The following is a 16,474-nucleotide window of genomic DNA, read 5'->3' on the forward strand; positions in this document are numbered from 1 at the left end:
AGAAAAACAGGGTTAGAGCAGAAGAAAACCAAGAAAAGCAGGGTTAGAGCGGAAGAAAACCAAGAAAAGCCGGGTTAGAGCGGAAGAAAACCAAAAAAAGCAGGGTTAGAACGGAAGAAAACCAAGAAAAGCAGGGTTACAGCAGAAGAAAACCAAGAAAAGCAGGCTTAAAGCCGAAAAAAACCAGGAAAAACAGTGTTAGAACAGAAGAAAACCAAGTAAAGCCGAGTGAGAACGGAAGAAAACCCAGAAAAGCCGGGTTAGAATGGAAGAAAACCAAGAAAAACAGGGATAGAGGCGAAAAAAAACAAGATAAACAGGGTTAGAGCAAAAGAAAACCAAAAAAAGCCGGGTTAGAACGAAAGAAAACCAAGAAAAGCAGGGTTAGAGCCGAAGAAAACCAAGAAAAACAGGGTTAGAGCCGAAGAAAACCAAGAAAAACAGGGTTGGAACAGAAAAAAAACAAGAAAAACAGAGTTAGAGGAGAAGAAAACCAAGAAAAGCCGGGTTAGAATGGAACAAAACCAAGAAAAGTAGGGTTAGAGCGGAAGTAAATCAAGAAAAGGAGGGTTAGAAAGTTAGAAAACAAAGAAAGACAGGGTTAGAGCAGAAGAAAACCCAGAAAAGCCAGGTAAGAACGGAAGAAAACCAAGAAAAACAGGGTTAGAGCAGAAGAAAACCAAGAAAAGCAGGGTTAGAGCGGAAGAAAACCAAGAAAAGCAGGGTTAGAGCGGAAGAAAACCAAGAAAAGCAGGGTTAGAACGGAAGAAAACCAAGAAAAGCAGAATTAGAGTGGAAGAAAACCAAGAAAAGCAGGCTTAAAGCCGATAAAAACCAAGAAAAACTGGGTTTGAACAGAAGAAAACCAAGAAAAGCCGGGTGAGAACGGAAGAAAACCAGGAAAAGCCGGGTTAGAATGGAAGAAAACCAAGAAAAACAGGGTTAGAGCCGAAAAAAACCAAGAAAAACAGGGTTAGAGCAGAAGAAAACCAAGAAAAGCCGGGTTAGAACGGAAGAAAACCAGGAAAAGCCGGGTTAGAACGGAAGAAAACCAAGAAAAACAGGGTTAGAGCCGAAAAAATCCAAGAAAAACAGGGTTAGAACAGAAGAAAACCAAGAGAAGCCGAGTTAGAAAGGAAGAAAACCAAGAAAAACAGGCTTAGAGCCGAAAAAAACCAAGAAAAACAGGGTTAGAGCAGAAGAAAACCAAGAAAAGCCGGGTTAGAACGGAAGAAAACCAAGAAAAACAGGGTTAGAGCCGAAATAAACCAAGAAAAACAGGCTTAGAGAGAAGAAAACCAAGATAAGCCGGGTTAGAACAGAAGAAAACCAAGAAAAGCAGGGTTAGAGCCGAAAAAAACCAAGAAAAGCCGGGTGAGAACAGAAGAAAACCAAGAATAGCCGGGTTAGAACGGAAGAAAACCAAAAAAAACAGGGTTAGAACGGAAGAAAACCAAGAAAAACAGGGTTAGAGCAGAAGAAAACAAAGAAAAGCCAGGTAAGAACGGAAGAAAACCAAGAAAAGCAGGGTTAGAGCAGAAGGAAACCAAGAAAAGCAGGGTTAGAGCGGAAGAAAACCAAGAAAAGCAAAGTTAGAGCAGAAGAAAACCAAGAAAAACAGGCTTAGAGCAGAAGAAAACCAAGAAAAGCCGGGTTAGAACGAAAGAAAGCCAAGAACAGCAGGGTTAGAACGGAAGAAAACCAAGAAAAGCAGGGTTAGAGCGGAAGAAAACCAAGAAAAACAGGGTTAGAGCTGAAAAAAACCAAGAAAAACAGTGTTAGAGCAGAAGAAAACCAAGAAAAACAGGGTAAGAACAGATGCAATCCAAGAAAAACAGGGTTAGAGCAGAAGGAAACCCAGAAAAGCAGGGTTTGAGCGGAAGAAAACCAAGAAAAGCAGGGTTAGAGCGGAAGAAAACCAAGAAAAGCAGGGATAGAGGGGAAGAAAACCAGGAAAAGCAGGGTTAGAACGGAAGCAAACCAAGAAAAGCCGTGTTAGAGCGGAAGAAAACTAGGAAAAGCAGGCTTAAAGCCAAAAAAAACAAGAAAAACAGTGTTAGAACAGAAGAAAACCAAGAAAAGCCGGGTTAGAACAGAAGAAAACCAAGAAAAGCCGGGTTAGAACGGAAGAAAACCAAGAAAAAAAGGGTTGGAGCCCAAAAAACCCAAGAAAAACAGGCTTAGAACAGAAGAAAACCAAGAAAAACAGGGTTAGAGCGGAAGAAAACCAAGAAAAACAGGGTTAGAGCGGAAGAAAACCAAGAAAAGCCGGGTTAGAACGGAAGAAAACCAGGAAAAGCCGGGTTAGAACGGAAGAAAACCAAGAAAAACAGGGTTAGAGCGGAAGAAAACCAAGAAAAGCAGGGTTAGAGCGGAAGAAAACCAAGAAAAGCTGGCTTAAAGCCGAAAAAAACCAAGAAAAACAGGGTTAGAACATAAGGAAACCAAGAATAGCCGGGTTAGAACGGAAGAAAACCAAGAAAATCCGGGTTAGAACGGAAGAAAACCAAGAAAAACAGGGTTAGAGCAGAAGAAATCCAAGAAAAACAGGGTTAGAACAGAAGAAAATTAAGAGAAACCGGGTTAGAACGGAAGAAAACCAAGAAAAACAGGGTTAGAGCTGAAAAAAACCAAGAAAAACAGGGTTAGAGCGGAAGAAAACCAAGAAAAGCCGGGTTAGAGCGGGAGAAAACCAGGAAAAGCCGGGTTAGAACGGAAGAAAACCAAGAAAAACAGGGTTAGAGCCGAAAAAAACAAGAAAAACAGGGTTAGAGCAGAAGAAAACCAAGAAAAACAGGGTTAGAGATGAAAATAACCAAGAAAAACAGGGTTAGAGCAGAAGAAAACCAAGAATAGCCGGGTTAGAACGGAAGAAAACCAGGAAAAGCCGGGTTAGAACGGAAGAAAACCAAGAAAAACAGGGTTAGAGCCGAAGAAAACCAAGAAAAGTAGGGTTAGAGCGGAAGAAAACCAAGAAAAGCAGGGTTAGAACCGAAGAAAACCAAGAAAAACAGGGTTAGAGCCGAAGAAAACCAAGAAAAGCAGGGTTAGAGCAGAAGAAAACCAAGAAAAGAAGGGTTAGAACGTAAGAAAACCAAGAAAAACAGGGTTGGAGCGGAAGAAAACCAAGAAAAGCAGGGTTAGAGCGGAAGAAAACCAAGAAAAGCAGGGTTAGAACGGAAGAAAACCAAGAAAAGCAGGGTTAGAGCAGAAGAAAACCAGGAAAAGCAGGCTTAAAGTTGAAAAAAACCAAGAAAAACAGGGTTAGAGCAGAAGAAAACCAAGAAAAGCCGGGTAAGAACGGAAGAAAACCAAGAAAAACAATGTTAGAGCAGAAGAAAACCAAGAAAAGCAGGGTTAGAGCCGAAAAAAACCAAGAAAAACAGGGTTAGAGCGAAAGAAAACCAAGAAAAGCAGGCTTAAAGCCGAAAAAAAACAAGAAAAGCCGGGTTAGAACGGAAGAAAACCAAGAAAAGCCGGGTTAGAACGGAAGAAAACCAGGAAAAGCAGGGTTAGAACAGAAGAAAACCAAGAAAAACAGGGTTAGATCCGAAAAAAACCAAGAAAAACAGGGTTAGAGCAGAAGAAAACCAAGAAAAGCCGGGTTAGAACGGAAGAAAACCAAGAAAAACAGGTTTAGAACAGAAGAAAACCAAGAAAAGCCGGGTTAGAACGGAAGAAAACCAAGAAAAGCAGGGTTAGAACCGAAGAAAACCAAGAAAAACAGGGTTAGAGCCGTAAAAAACCAAGAAAAGCCGGGTTAGAACGGAAGAAAACTAAGAAAAGCAGGGTTAGAGCCGAAGAAAACCAAGAAAAACAGGGTTAGAGCGGAAGAAAACCAAGAAAAACAGGCTTAGAGCAGAAGAAAACCAAGAAAAGCCGGGTTAGAACGGAAGAAAACCAAGAAAAGCAGGGTTAGAGCCGAAAAAAACCAAGAAAAACAGGGATAGAGCAGAAGAAAACCAAGAAAATCCGGGTAAGAACGGAAGAAAACCAAGAAAAACAGGGTTAGAGCAGAAGAAAACCAAGAAAAGCAGGGTTAGAGCGGAAGAAAACCAAGAAAAGCCGGGTTAGAGCGGAAGAAAACCAAGAAAAGCAGGGTTAGAACGGAAGAAAACCAAGAAAAGCAGGGTTACAGCAGAAGAAAACCAAGAAAAACAGGCTTAAAGCCGAAAAAAATCAAGAAAAACAGGTTTAGAACAGAAGAAAACCAAGTAAAGCCGGGTGAGAACGGAAGAAAACCAAGAAAAGCCGGGTTAGAATGGAAGAAAACCAAGAAAAACAGGGATAGAGCCGAAAAAAAACAAGAAAAACAGGGTTAGAGCAGAAGAAAACCAAGAAAAGCCGGGTTAGAACGGAAGAAAACCAAGAAAAGAAGGGTTAGAGCCGAAGAAAACCAAGAAAAACAGGGTTTGAGCAGAAGAAAACCAAGAAAAACAGGGTTAGAGCCAAAAAAAAACAAGAAAAAGAGAGTTAGAGGAGAAGAAAACCAAGAAAAGCCGGGTTAGAATGGAACAAAACCAAGAAAAGTAGGGTTAGAGCGGAAGAAAACCAAGAAAAGGAGGGTTAGAAAGGAAGAAAACAAAGAAAGACAGGGTTAGAGCGGAAGAAAACCAAGAAAAGCCGGGTAAGAACGGAAGAAAACCAAGAAAAACAGGGTTGGAGCAGAAGAAAACCAAGAAAAGCAGGGTTAGAGCGGAAGAAAACCTCATCTACTCATCGTCACATTCCAACATGGTTCCTTGTGTAACTCTATTGATACCTCCACATCTACATACAGCTTCATTTTCAAACATTAGCTCCATGTCCCCCCCCAGACACCTCAACATCCCCCCCCAAACATCTCTGCCCCCCATCAGCTCAGCATTATTCAAGTATCAGAGCCAGAACTCACCTCCTGTAGTGCTGTTCTAGTCCGAGCAACGTGATGGCGGAGAAGCCAAGTCCTGCAGCTCCATCCAGCAGCTCTTGGTCCAAGGCAGCAACAGAGCAGAAGAGCTTCTTCATGTGGGTAGATGTGACCTCAGCGAGGAGCTCCAGCAAATACCTGCTGCCCCACGGTGCCAGCCCTTATATGAGCACCAGGAGGGGGCGGAGCCAGCCCTGCAGCCAATCAGGTGCATTGCCTGCACTTGGGCTGTACTGCTGTGTCCCCGCCCCATCATGGCTTCCAACCATGACTAAGCATTTCTATTATATCACCCTGATTATATAATAATTATCATCGTCCCCATGACCCCCCATCGTTCCAATGTCTCCCCAGCATCTACCCTAGAGCGGTGCCCACAGTGTCACCCCATTGCAAGAGTGAGATCTGCACCCCCGTGTCCATATACTGTGCTGTTGTTTCTCCTCTATCCACAACCCTCCCCTATAAGAACAAATAAATATAATTTCTCACCTGTTACTGTTTTGTTTTTGTCTTTGTTCTTGAATGGGGATGTTATGTAACATCCTGATTGGGCACCTGCTGAGGGGAGGGGCCCACCCCATGGGCACAGGTGGGGGCCGTTGAGGGGTGAATTGCGATTGGTTGGAGCCTGGCTCCTCCCCTCCTTGATTGGTATTTAAGGGCTGGGAAGGGCAGGGGGCAGCATCAGTTCCAGCTCGGTGCTCCTATGGGAGCATTGAGGGAGAGGATTCTCCTTCCTGCTGCTTTCGAGCTCTGGATGCCATATGAGATGCGACTCTGCTTGGAGATCCTTTCCTTTGGGGTCTATGGTGAGTCTTTGACTTTGCAATGGGGTAAGGAATTTCTTCTTTATTACTGGGCTGATGTCTTCTCCTTTTGATTGCTCCTAACAGCACTTATGGATGGGGGTGAGAAGGAGCTGTATCTAGAGCCTCCTTCCTTTGGATGGAAGGCTCAGCCTTCACAATGGGGTGAGCGATCTCTTCTTTATTGCAGGGTTTGGGGGTGGAATGGGTCACTTTGGGATGCTCCATCCCTACAGGTGTTTGAGGCTGTGGGACCTTGTTGTGGTGGTTGGTGACTGTCCCCATAGCAGGGGGGTTGAATGGAGATGGTCGTGATGGACTTCACTGCTGATCATCATTTGATTCTATGCTCATATATTGCAGAGTATCAGCCCCAGTGCTGGTTCTTATGGGACGTTGTTCATCACTATCTCCACCTGGACATGGAGCCATTGGCTGCTGCTCTCTGGACTCGCTTCTACAGCCAGTTTTTCATCCATTTCATCATCTTCCCATCTGCTTGGTGTCTTCATCACTTGGACATGAGGATGGTGTGGGGTCCTGCATCAGAGGCCTTGTTGAAGTCTAAGTAGATGATATCAGCAGCTCTTCCTTCGTCTACTGATGTATCAACGTCATCACAGAAGTCTATAAGGTCGGTCAATGAGGATTTGCCCTTGGTGAGGCCGTGTTGGTTCTCCGTCATCACCTCCTGCCTTCCATGAGCCCTGGGTCCTTCTATGAGGATCTCCATCATCACCTCCTGCCTTCCATGAGCCCTGGGTCCTTCTATGAGGATCTCCGTCATCACCTCCTGCCTTCCATGAGCCCTGGGTCCTTCTATGAGGATCTCCATCATCACCTCCTGCTTCAATGAGCCCTGGGTCCTTCTATGAGGATCTCCATCATCACCTCCTGCTTCAATGAGCCCTGGGTCCTTCTATGAGGATCTGCTTTGTGGTCATTCCCAGCACAGCAGTGGGACCGACAGGTCAGCCGTTCCTGGGCTCATCCCTTCTACCTTCCTACAAAGGAGCGCCATGTTGGCCGTGTTTCTGCTCACCGGACTGCACCCAATTGTCACCACTTCTCAGTCTGCGATGCGTCTCATCTGGACTCATAGACTGTTTGATTTCAGGACCTTGGTTGGTCTTGCACTGGTTTGTTGACCTTATAAGGTCCAGTGGGGTCTCACGGGGCCCCGCTGGTTCCAGTGGGGTCTCATGGGGCCCCGTTGGTTCCTCCATCCGTCCCAACCAAACCCCAAGGTGAGTGCTGTGTCTATGAGCTGCCCTGCAGATGTGGGCAGTGCCTTCATTGCCGTGTTGTGTCCTACAGGTTCCAGCAGAGCACAGAGATGTGCGGCTCCTGTTGAGAGCAGCGAGGAACAGAAACCTGCATTGCCTGGACACAGCTTTGCTGATGGTAACTCTCAGCCCAGCAGGTAAGGGCAGCAAACACAATTGCTTTTAACCTGTTCCATACTGAGATTGAAGGTAATGTTCCATTATTATAATGATAATATCTGCTCTCATCCTTCTGCATTCTCTTTTCCTCTGTTCTCTGCTGTTTCTCCAGCATTTCCTGCAGTGTTTCCTTTGTTCCTCATTTTGCTGTTCTGTTCATTCTATGGGCCTTGTTGTTCATTTTGGTGCTTCATTCCCTTCAGCCTTTCATTCCATGTTGGAGTTCCAAGCAGTTTCCTCTGCCGCCTTGCCCCCCATCTTGATGTTTCTTGTAGTGCCCTTTTGGGCCTTGCCCCCCATCTTGATGTTTCTTGTAGTGCCCTTTTGGGCCTGGCCCCCCATCTTGATGTTTCTTGTAGTGCCCTTTTGGGCCTTGTCCCCCATCTTGATGTTTCTTGTAGTGCCCTTTTGGGCCTTGTCCCCCATCTTGATGTTTCTTGTAGTGCCCTTTTAGGCCTTGCCCTCCATCTTGATGTTCCTTGCAGTGTTCTTTTGGGCCTTGTCCTCATCTTGATGTTCTGCGTGATGTTCTCTTTGGCCTTGCCCTCCATCTTGATGTTTTACGTGGTCTTTTTTTGGCCCTTGCCCTCCATCTTGATGTTTCAGCGGTGCTGTTTTGGGCCTTGCCCTCTGTTTTGCAGTTCCATGCAGCGTTCTTTTAGGCCTTGCCCTACATCTTGTTGTTGTATGTGCCCTTTTGGGCCTTGCTCTCCATCTTGATGTTCTCTGTAGTGTTCTTTATGGCTTAGCTCTATTTTGCAGTTCCATGCAGCATTCTTTTGGGCCTTGCCCTCTGTTTCATTGTTCCCTTTGTTGTTCTCTTGGCTCCCCACGCTGTTTTCCCTTTGGCCTTTGTTCTTGGTGTTCCCTATAATGGCCTGTTTGCTGTTGCTTTTGCTTTGGTTTTCCCTTGGCTTTCCTTATTGCTTTTGCCCTTGCCTTACCCTTGGCTGCTTGCTTTGCTTTTCTGTTGCAGTGTCTTTCTGTGGTTGTTCTGCTTGCGTTTGGTCTTTGGGATTTGCTGGGAGGTTTTGTTTGTGTTAATCTTGATCTGCTCCCCCGGCTTAATGCGGGTTGTAGCGATAAAGTCTGTAACCTGTATTTGTTAATGGAACTGATATTTACCTCATATTTACCCAATACTCAAGGCGTCTGTTCTGATAAGTGCAGTCATAAAAGTGATGCTCAGTGCTTTATGTGAAAGTCACTTTAATTATGGTCGTAGTGTGGGATACAATTGTTAAACTTACTGCAAATCTAGACTTAAAAGTACCATTAATTATATCCGTAATAGCATTAATTATATCCCTAATAGCATTAATTATATCCCAGCGCCTTCATTGCCTTTTTTTGTCCAGCAGGTTCCAGCAGAGCACAGAGATGTGCGGCTCCTGATGAGAGCGGTGAGGAACAGAAACCTGCATTGCTTGGACCCAGCTTTGTTGATGGTAACTGTCAGCCCAGCAGGTAAGGGCAGCACATAGCAATTGTTTTTTACTTGTTATGTACTGAGATGCGAGGTTAGTGGTTTTGACTTCATTTCTGCACTCTGTGGTGTCCTATGGGCTGTCTGTGCTTGTCCTACTGTGTTGTCTTTGTGTTTTGTTTTTGCTGTTGCTCAGCTGTTTCTTGCAGTGTTTTTCTTGCCCTCCATTTTGACATGATTTGAGGCATTCTCTTAGGCCTTGCCCTCCATTTTGGCATTCCTTGCGTCGTGCTCTTAGGCCTTGCCCTCCATTTTGGTGTTCCTTGCGTCGTTCTCTTAGGCCTTGCCCTCCATTTTGGCATTCCTTGCGTCGTTCTCTTAGGCCTTGCCCTCCATTTTGGCATTCCTTGCGTCGTTCTCTTAGGCCTTGCCCTCCATTTTGGTGTTCTTTGCGTCATCCTCTTAGGCCTTGCCCTCCATTTTGGCATTCCTTGCGTCGTCCTCTTAGGCCTTGCCCTCCATTTTGGTGTTCCTTGCGTTGTTTTATTGGGTCTTGCCCTCCATTTTGGCATTCATTGCGTTGTCCTCTTAGGCCTTGCCCTCCATTTTGGCATTCCTTGCGTCGTTCTCTTAGGCCTTGCCCTCCATTTTGGTGTTCCTTGTATCGTCCTCTTAGGCCTTGCCCTCCATTTTGGTGTTCCTTGTATCGTCCTCTTAGGCCTTGCCCTCCATTTTGGCATTCCTTGTGTCGTTCTCTTAGGCCTTGCCCTCCATTTTGGTGTTCCTTGCGTCATTCTATCAGGACTTGCTCTCCATTTTGCTGTTCCTTGCGTCGTTCTATTGGGAATTGCCCTGTTAGTGGTCTATTGGGCTTTGCCTTCTATTTCAGCGTTCCCTTTATCATTCTCTTGGTTTCTGACTCTGCTTTCCCCTTGGTCTTTCTTCTTGGTGTTCCTATAATGGTTTCTTTGCTGCTGCTTTTGCTTTGGCTTTTCCCTTGCCTTTCCTTATTGTTTTGTCTTTGTCTTACCTTTTGCTGCTTGCTTTGCTTTTCTCTTGCAGTGTCTTTGTGGTTGTTCTGCTTGTCTTTGGGTTGTGCTCGGAGGTTTTGTTTGTGTTGATCTTGATCTGCTCCCCTCTGACTTAATGAGGTCTGTAGTTATAAATACTGTAACCTGTAGTGTATTTGTTCATATAAGTCTTAACCCAATATTAAGATGTTTGCTATGGTAAATGTAGCTCTAAAAATTGCTGCCCTGTGTTTTCTATGATAGTTACTTCAATAATAATCCTAGTGTGGAATACAGTTGTTAAACTTACTGCATATTTAAACTTATTAATAGCATTGATTATATCCCTCATCGCATTAATTATATCCCTCGTAGTATGAATTACATCCTACTGCTCTGTTTCATCACAGTTATTGTAATGATCGCAGTGTGCTATCCTGCAGATGGTGGCAGTGCCTTCATTGCTTTTTTTTGTCCAACAGGTTCCAGCAGAGCACAGAGATGTGCGGCTCCTGACGAGAGCAGCGAGGAACAGAAACCTGCCTTGCTTGGACCCAGCTTTGCTGATGGTAACTCTCAGCCCAGCAGGTAAGGGCAGCACATAGCAATTGGTTTTTACTTGTTACGTACTGAGATTGAAGGTAACGTTCCATTATCTCCATCATCACCTCCTGCCTTCCATGAGCCCTGTGGTCCTATGGGTCCTTATGGTAACCCTATGGGGTCTTATTGTTTCCTATGGGGTCTTATTGTTTCCTATGGGGTCTTATGGGGCCCTTTTGGTTCCTCCATCCCTCCTTACCAACCCCAAGGTGAGTGCTGTGTCTATGAGCTGCTCTCCAGATGGTGGCAGTGCCTTCATTGCATTTTTTTGTCCAACAGGTTCCAGCAGAGCACAGAGATGTGCGGCTCCTGATGAGAGCAGCGAGGAACAGAAACCTGCATTGCTTGGACCAACTTTGCTGATGGTAACCCTCAGCCCAGCAGGTAAGGGCAGCACATAGCAATTGGTTTTTACTTGTTACGTACTGAGATGCGAGTTTAGTGGTTTTGACTTCATTTTTGCACTCCGTGGTGTCCTATGGGCTGTCTGTGCTTGTCTTAGTGTGTTGTCTTTGTGTTTTGTCTTTGCTGTTGCTCAGTTGTTTCTTGCAGTGTTTTTCTTGCACTCCATTTTGACATGATTTGTGGCATTCTCTTAGGCCTTGCCCTCCATTTTGGCGTTCCTTGCGTTGTGCTCTTCGGCTTTGCCCTCCATTTTGGTCTATATTGCATCCTTCTTTTGGGCTTTGCCGTCCATTTAGGCATCCATTGCATCATTCTTTTGGACTTTGCCGTCCATTTAGGCATCCATTGCATCATTCTTTTGGACTTTGCCGTCCATTTAGGCATCCATTTCATCATTCTTTTGGGCTTTGCAGTCCATTTTGCCATTCCTTTTCTTGTTCTCTTGGGCTTTGCCCTCCTTTTCAGTGTTCCCTGCATCCTTTTGTAGGGCTTTGCCCAATATTTTGATATTCTCTCGGGTGCTTTCTTCCATTTTGCGGTTGCCTGCATCATTTTGTTGTGCCTTCATGTCCCTATTCCTGTTCTCTGCAGAGTTTTGTGTTGTATTATGTTCTGTTTTGATGTTGTTTGTGCTGCTCTTTTGGGCCTTGCTGTTCATTTTGGCATTCTCTGTGTTCTTCTTTTGTACTTTTAGCTCCATTTTGGTGTTTATTGTAGCAAATGTTTGGGCATTGCCCACTATTTTACATTTTCATGTCCCACTGGCTTCAGCCCATTGATCTAACTATCTCTTTTTCTTCCTTAGGGCCCTTATATTCCCTGGCTGATGGATGTTCCCCTTTGATGCAGCACTCCATGCTGCCATGCAGGCGTTTAATAAAGCTTTGGGGGGTGATGATCCATCACAACAGCACATCAGCTACATGTTAGTCAATTAACCTCCATTTAATTGGAATTAGTTTTTGAGTTAAGTTCTGTTAATCAAATTGGTTTAAGGTTTGCGTTCAGTTAACCTTATCCAAATTGGTTTTAGGTTTGACATCACACTTAAAGAAATTGGTTTTAACTTAGTAATGTATTAACTTCACCCACATTTCGTTTTGTTTTGTAATCATTTTATTGCAACTAAATTGGTTTTTGCTTTGTTGTTAATTAATCTTAATCTAATTGGTTATAGCTTTTTAATTAATTATTTTAACAAAATTGGCTTTAGTTTTTGATCAGTCATTGTTAATCAAATTGGCTTTAGTTTTGTAATCATTTAATGTTACTTAAATTGGTTGTAGCTTTACAACCATTTAAGTTTAATCTAATTGGCTGTAGCTTTGCCATCATTAAATTTTAACCCAATTGGCTTTTACTTTGCAATCATTTAACCTTAACCAAATTGGTTTAAGGTTTGATTTCTATTAATATCAGCCAAATTGTCTTTAAATTTGGCTTCAAATTTTTGAAATCAAATTATTTTAGCCAAATTGGCTTTATTTATCCTTGCTTACGGGGCTGGGCTAGCCCATTTTTTTCTATTAGGGCTAACCCAGCCCCGTAACCTACATTTAAGGCCTGAGGGAGCCGAGTTGCTTCCCGGCCACTCTTTGACTCGTGCCCATTTGCGGCCACTCTTTGACTTGCGCCCATTTGCGGCCATTATGAGATTTACGCTGATTTCAGTGTGTGCAGTTATTGTTTGTCAACCGAATTGGCTTTTGTTCTGGAGTCATTTAATGTTACTTAAATTGGTTGTAGCTTTACAACCATTTAAGTTTAATCTAATTGGCTGTAGCTTTGCCATCATTAAATTTTAACCCAATTGGCTTTTACTTTGCAATCATTTAACCTTAACCAAATTGGTTTAAGGTTTGATTTCTATTAATATCAGCCAAATTGTCTTTAAATTTGGCTTCAAATTTTTGAAATCAAATTATTTTAGCCAAATTGGCTTTATTTATCCTTGCTTACGGGGCTGGGCTAGCCCATTTTTTTCTATTAGGGCTAACCCAGCCCCGTAACCTACATTTAAGGCCTGAGGGAGCCGAGTTGCTTCCCGGCCACTCTTTGACTCGTGCCCATTTGCGGCCATTATGAGAGTTACGCTGGTTTCAGTGCTTTGCTGTTATTTTGAATGTTGCACATTGGCTTTAGCTTTGAAGTCAATTCTTGTTAAGCAAATTGGCTTTAATATTGAGTCCATTCATGTAATGTGCTGATGCTGTAATTGTACCTTGTGCCATGCAATGTACTGTATATTTGGATGCTGCGTCTGTCAACTGCGCCGTGCCCTGCACTCAACACGTCGATGCTGTGCCTGTAACCCGGGGTGGAAAATTTGCTGTGTATATGGATGTTGTACTTGTAAAATGTATTGTGCAATGTGCTCTATGTGTTGATGTGATGGTTGAACATTGTGCTGTGCCATGTTCTCACTGTATCAATGGATCTTGTGAGTTGTATCTTGTGCTATTTGTACTGCATATCTGGATGTTGTGTCATGTAACGGACTATTGTATCCACTTTGTGCTTGTAAGTATGGTGTTGTTGTTGTATTGTGTTTGTACAACTGCATGAGTTGTGTATTGTGTAAATGGAGCTATAATAAAGTAACCATTAATCTATGTGGTGTGTCGTTAATTGTCATCTGCAGCTGATGGAGCAGAATCTAAGGTAGGTGTGACAGGTAAGTGGGGGATGGTAGCACTAGAAGGGCTGTTAGTTCAGTGTATGTAGTTGTTGTAGTTGTTCAGGTTGATTCTGAGTTTGGTTGTAGCTGCAGTAAGTCAGATTGTGCGTGTAGTTGGTCACATGGTCAGTGCAGTTGTTGATGAACTTAGTTTGTGAGTGTAGATGTGCAAGTTGTTGGTGAACTTAGTTTGTGAGTGTAGATGTGCAAGTTGTTGGTGAACTTAGTTTGTGAGTGTAGATGTGCAAGTTGTTGGTGAACTTAGTTTGTGAGTGTAGATGTGCAAGTTGTTGGTGAACTTAGTTTGTGAGTGTAGATGTGCAAGTTGTTGGTGAACTTAGTTTGTGAGTGTGGGTTAGGGTTAGGGTTAGGGTTAGGGTTAGGGTTAGGGTTAGGGTTAGGGTTAGGGTTAGGGTTAGGGTTAGGGTTAGGGTTAGGGTTAGGGTTAGGGTTAGGGTTAGGGTTAGGGTTAGGGTTAGGGTTAGGGTTAGGGTTAGGGTTAGGGTTAGGGTTAGGGTTAGGGTTAGGGTTAGGGTTAGGGTTAGGGTTAGGGTTAGGGTTAGGGTTAGGGTTAGGGTTAGGGTTAGGGTTAGGGTTAGGGTTAGGGTTAGGGTTAGGGTTAGGGTTAGGGTTAGGGTTAGGGTTAGGGTTAGGGTTAGGGTTAGGGTTAGGGTTAGGGTTAGGGTTAGGGTTAGGGTTAGGGTTAGGGTTAGGGTTAGGGTTAGGGTTAGGGTTAGGGTTAGGGTTAGGGTTAGGGTTAGGGTTAGGGTTAGGGTTAGGGTTAGGGTTAGGGTTAGGGTTAGGGTTAGGGTTAGGGTTAGGGTTAGGGTTAGGGTTAGGGTTAGGGTTAGGGTTAGGGTTAGGGTTAGGGTTAGGGTTAGGGTTAGGGTTAGGGTTAGGGTTAGGGTTAGGGTTAGGGTTAGGGTTAGGGTTAGGGTTAGGGTTAGGGTTAGGGTTAGGGTTAGGGTTAGGGTTAGGGTTAGGGTTAGGGTTAGGGTTAGGGTTAGGGTTAGGGTTAGGGTTAGGGTTAGGGTTAGGGTTAGGGTTAGGGTTAGGGTTAGGGTTAGGGTTAGGGTTAGGGTTAGGGTTAGGGTTAGGGTTAGGGTTAGGGTTAGGGTTAGGGTTAGGGTTAGGGTTAGGGTTAGGGTTAGGGTTAGGGTTAGGGTTAGGGTTAGGGTTAGGGTTAGGGTTAGGGTTAGGGTTAGGGTTAGGGTTAGGGTTAGGGTTAGGGTTAGGGTTAGGGTTAGGGTTAGGGTTAGGGTTAGGGTTAGGGTTAGGGTTAGGGTTAGGGTTAGGGTTAGGGTTAGGGTTAGGGTTAGGGTTAGGGTTAGGGTTAGGGTTAGGGTTAGGGTTAGGGTTAGGGTTAGGGTTAGGGTTAGGGTTAGGGTTAGGGTTAGGGTTAGGGTTAGGGTTAGGGTTAGGGTTAGGGTTAGGGTTAGGGTTAGGGTTAGGGTTAGGGTTAGGGTTAGGGTTAGGGTTAGGGTTAGGGTTAGGGTTAGGGTTAGGGTTAGGGTTAGGGTTAGGGTTAGGGTTAGGGTTAGGGTTAGGGTTAGGGTTAGGGTTAGGGTTAGGGTTAGGGTTAGGGTTAGGGTTAGGGTTAGGGTTAGGGTTAGGGTTAGGGTTAGGGTTAGGGTTAGGGTTAGGGTTAGGGTTAGGGTTAGGGTTAGGGTTAGGGTTAGGGTTAGGGTTAGGGTTAGGGTTAGGGTTAGGGTTAGGGTTAGGGTTAGGGTTAGGGTTAGGGTTAGGGTTAGGGTTAGGGTTAGGGTTAGGGTTAGGGTTAGGGTTAGGGTTAGGGTTAGGGTTAGGGTTAGGGTTAGGGTTAGGGTTAGGGTTAGGGTTAGGGTTAGGGTTAGGGTTAGGGTTAGGGTTAGGGTTAGGGTTAGGGTTAGGGTTAGGGTTAGGGTTAGGGTTAGGTTAGGGTTAGGGTTAGGGTTAGGGTTAGGGTTAGGGTTAGGGTTAGGGTTAGGGTTAGGGTTAGGGTTAGGGTTAGGGTTAGGGTTAGGGTTAGGGTTAGGGTTAGGGTTAGGGTTAGGGTTAGGGTTAGGGTTAGGGTTAGGGTTAGGGTTAGGGTTAGGGTTAGGGTTAGGGTTAGGGTTAGGGTTAGGGTTAGGGTTAGGGTTAGGGTTAGGGTTAGGTTAGGGTTAGGGTTAGGGTTAGAGGGTTAGGGTTAGGTTAGGGTTAGGGTTAGGGTTAGGGTTAGGGTTAGGGTTAGGGTTAGGGTTAGGGTTAGGGTTAGGGTTAGGGTTAGGGTTAGGGTTAGGGTTAGGGTTAGGGTTAGGGTTAGGGTTAGGGTTAGGGTTAGGGTTAGGGTTAGGGTTAGGGTTAGGGTTAGGTTAGGGTTAGGGTTAGGGTTAGGGTTAGGGTTAGGGTTAGGGTTAGGGTTAGGGTTAGGGTTAGGGTTAGGGTTAGGGGTTAGGGTTAGGGTTAGGGTTAGGGTTAGGGTTAGGGTTAGGGTTAGGGTTAGGGTTAGGGTTAGGGTTAGGGTTAGGGTTAGGGTTAGGGTTAGGGTTAGGGTTAGGGTTAGGGTTAGGGTTAGGGTTAGGGTTAGGGTTAGGTTAGGGTTAGGGTTAGGGTTAGGGTTAGGGTTAGGGTTAGGGTTAGGGTTAGGGTTAGGGTTAGGGTTAGGGTTAGGGTTAGGGGTTAGGGTTAGGGTTAGGGTTAGGGTTAGGGTTAGGGTTAGGGTTAGGGTTAGGGTTAGGGTTAGGGTTAGGGTTAGGGTTAGGGTTAGGGTTAGGGTTAGGGTTAGGGTTAGGGTTAGGGTTAGGGTTAGGGTTAGGGTTAGGGTTATTTAGGGTTAGGGTTAGGGTTAGGGTTAGGGTTTGGGTTAGGGTTAGGGTTAGGGTTAGGGTTAGGGTTAGGGTTAGGGTTAGGGTTAGGGTTAGGGTTAGGGTAGGGTTAGGGTTAGGGTAGGGTTAGGGTTAGGGTTAGGGTTAGGGTTAGGGTTGGGTTAGGGTAGGGTTAGGGTTAGGGGTTAGGGTTAGGGGTTAGGGTTAGGGTTAGGGTTAGGGTTAGGGTTAGGGTGGTTAGGGTTAGGGTTAGGGTAGGGTTAGGGTTAGGGTTAGGGTTAGGGTTAGGGTTATTTAGGGTTAGGGTTAGGGTTAGGGTTAGGGTTAGGGTTAGGGTTAGGGTTAGGGTTAGGGTTAGGGTTAGGGTTAGGGTGGTTAGGGTAGGGTTAGGTTAGGGTTAGGGT

General features: G+C 44.8%; 1 long non-coding RNA gene across 1 annotated transcript; it reads left to right on the forward strand.

Moving 5' to 3' along the window:
* Window positions 1-5,413: 5,413 nt before the first annotated feature.
* LOC146758143 (uncharacterized) lies at window positions 5,414-11,827 on the forward strand. The gene is made up of 6 exons (XR_014935369.1): window positions 5,414-5,721; window positions 6,082-7,141; window positions 8,525-8,630; window positions 10,082-10,187; window positions 10,482-10,586; window positions 11,413-11,827. It is a non-coding gene; the product is annotated as an uncharacterized LOC146758143 (long non-coding RNA).
* The last annotated feature ends 4,647 nt before the right edge of the window (window positions 11,828-16,474 follow it).

Source organism: Coturnix japonica, chromosome 17 (genome assembly GCF_054131305.1).
Source record: "Coturnix japonica strain WE chromosome 17, WE-NBRP24, whole genome shotgun sequence".
NCBI lineage: Eukaryota > Metazoa > Chordata > Aves > Galliformes > Phasianidae > Coturnix > Coturnix japonica.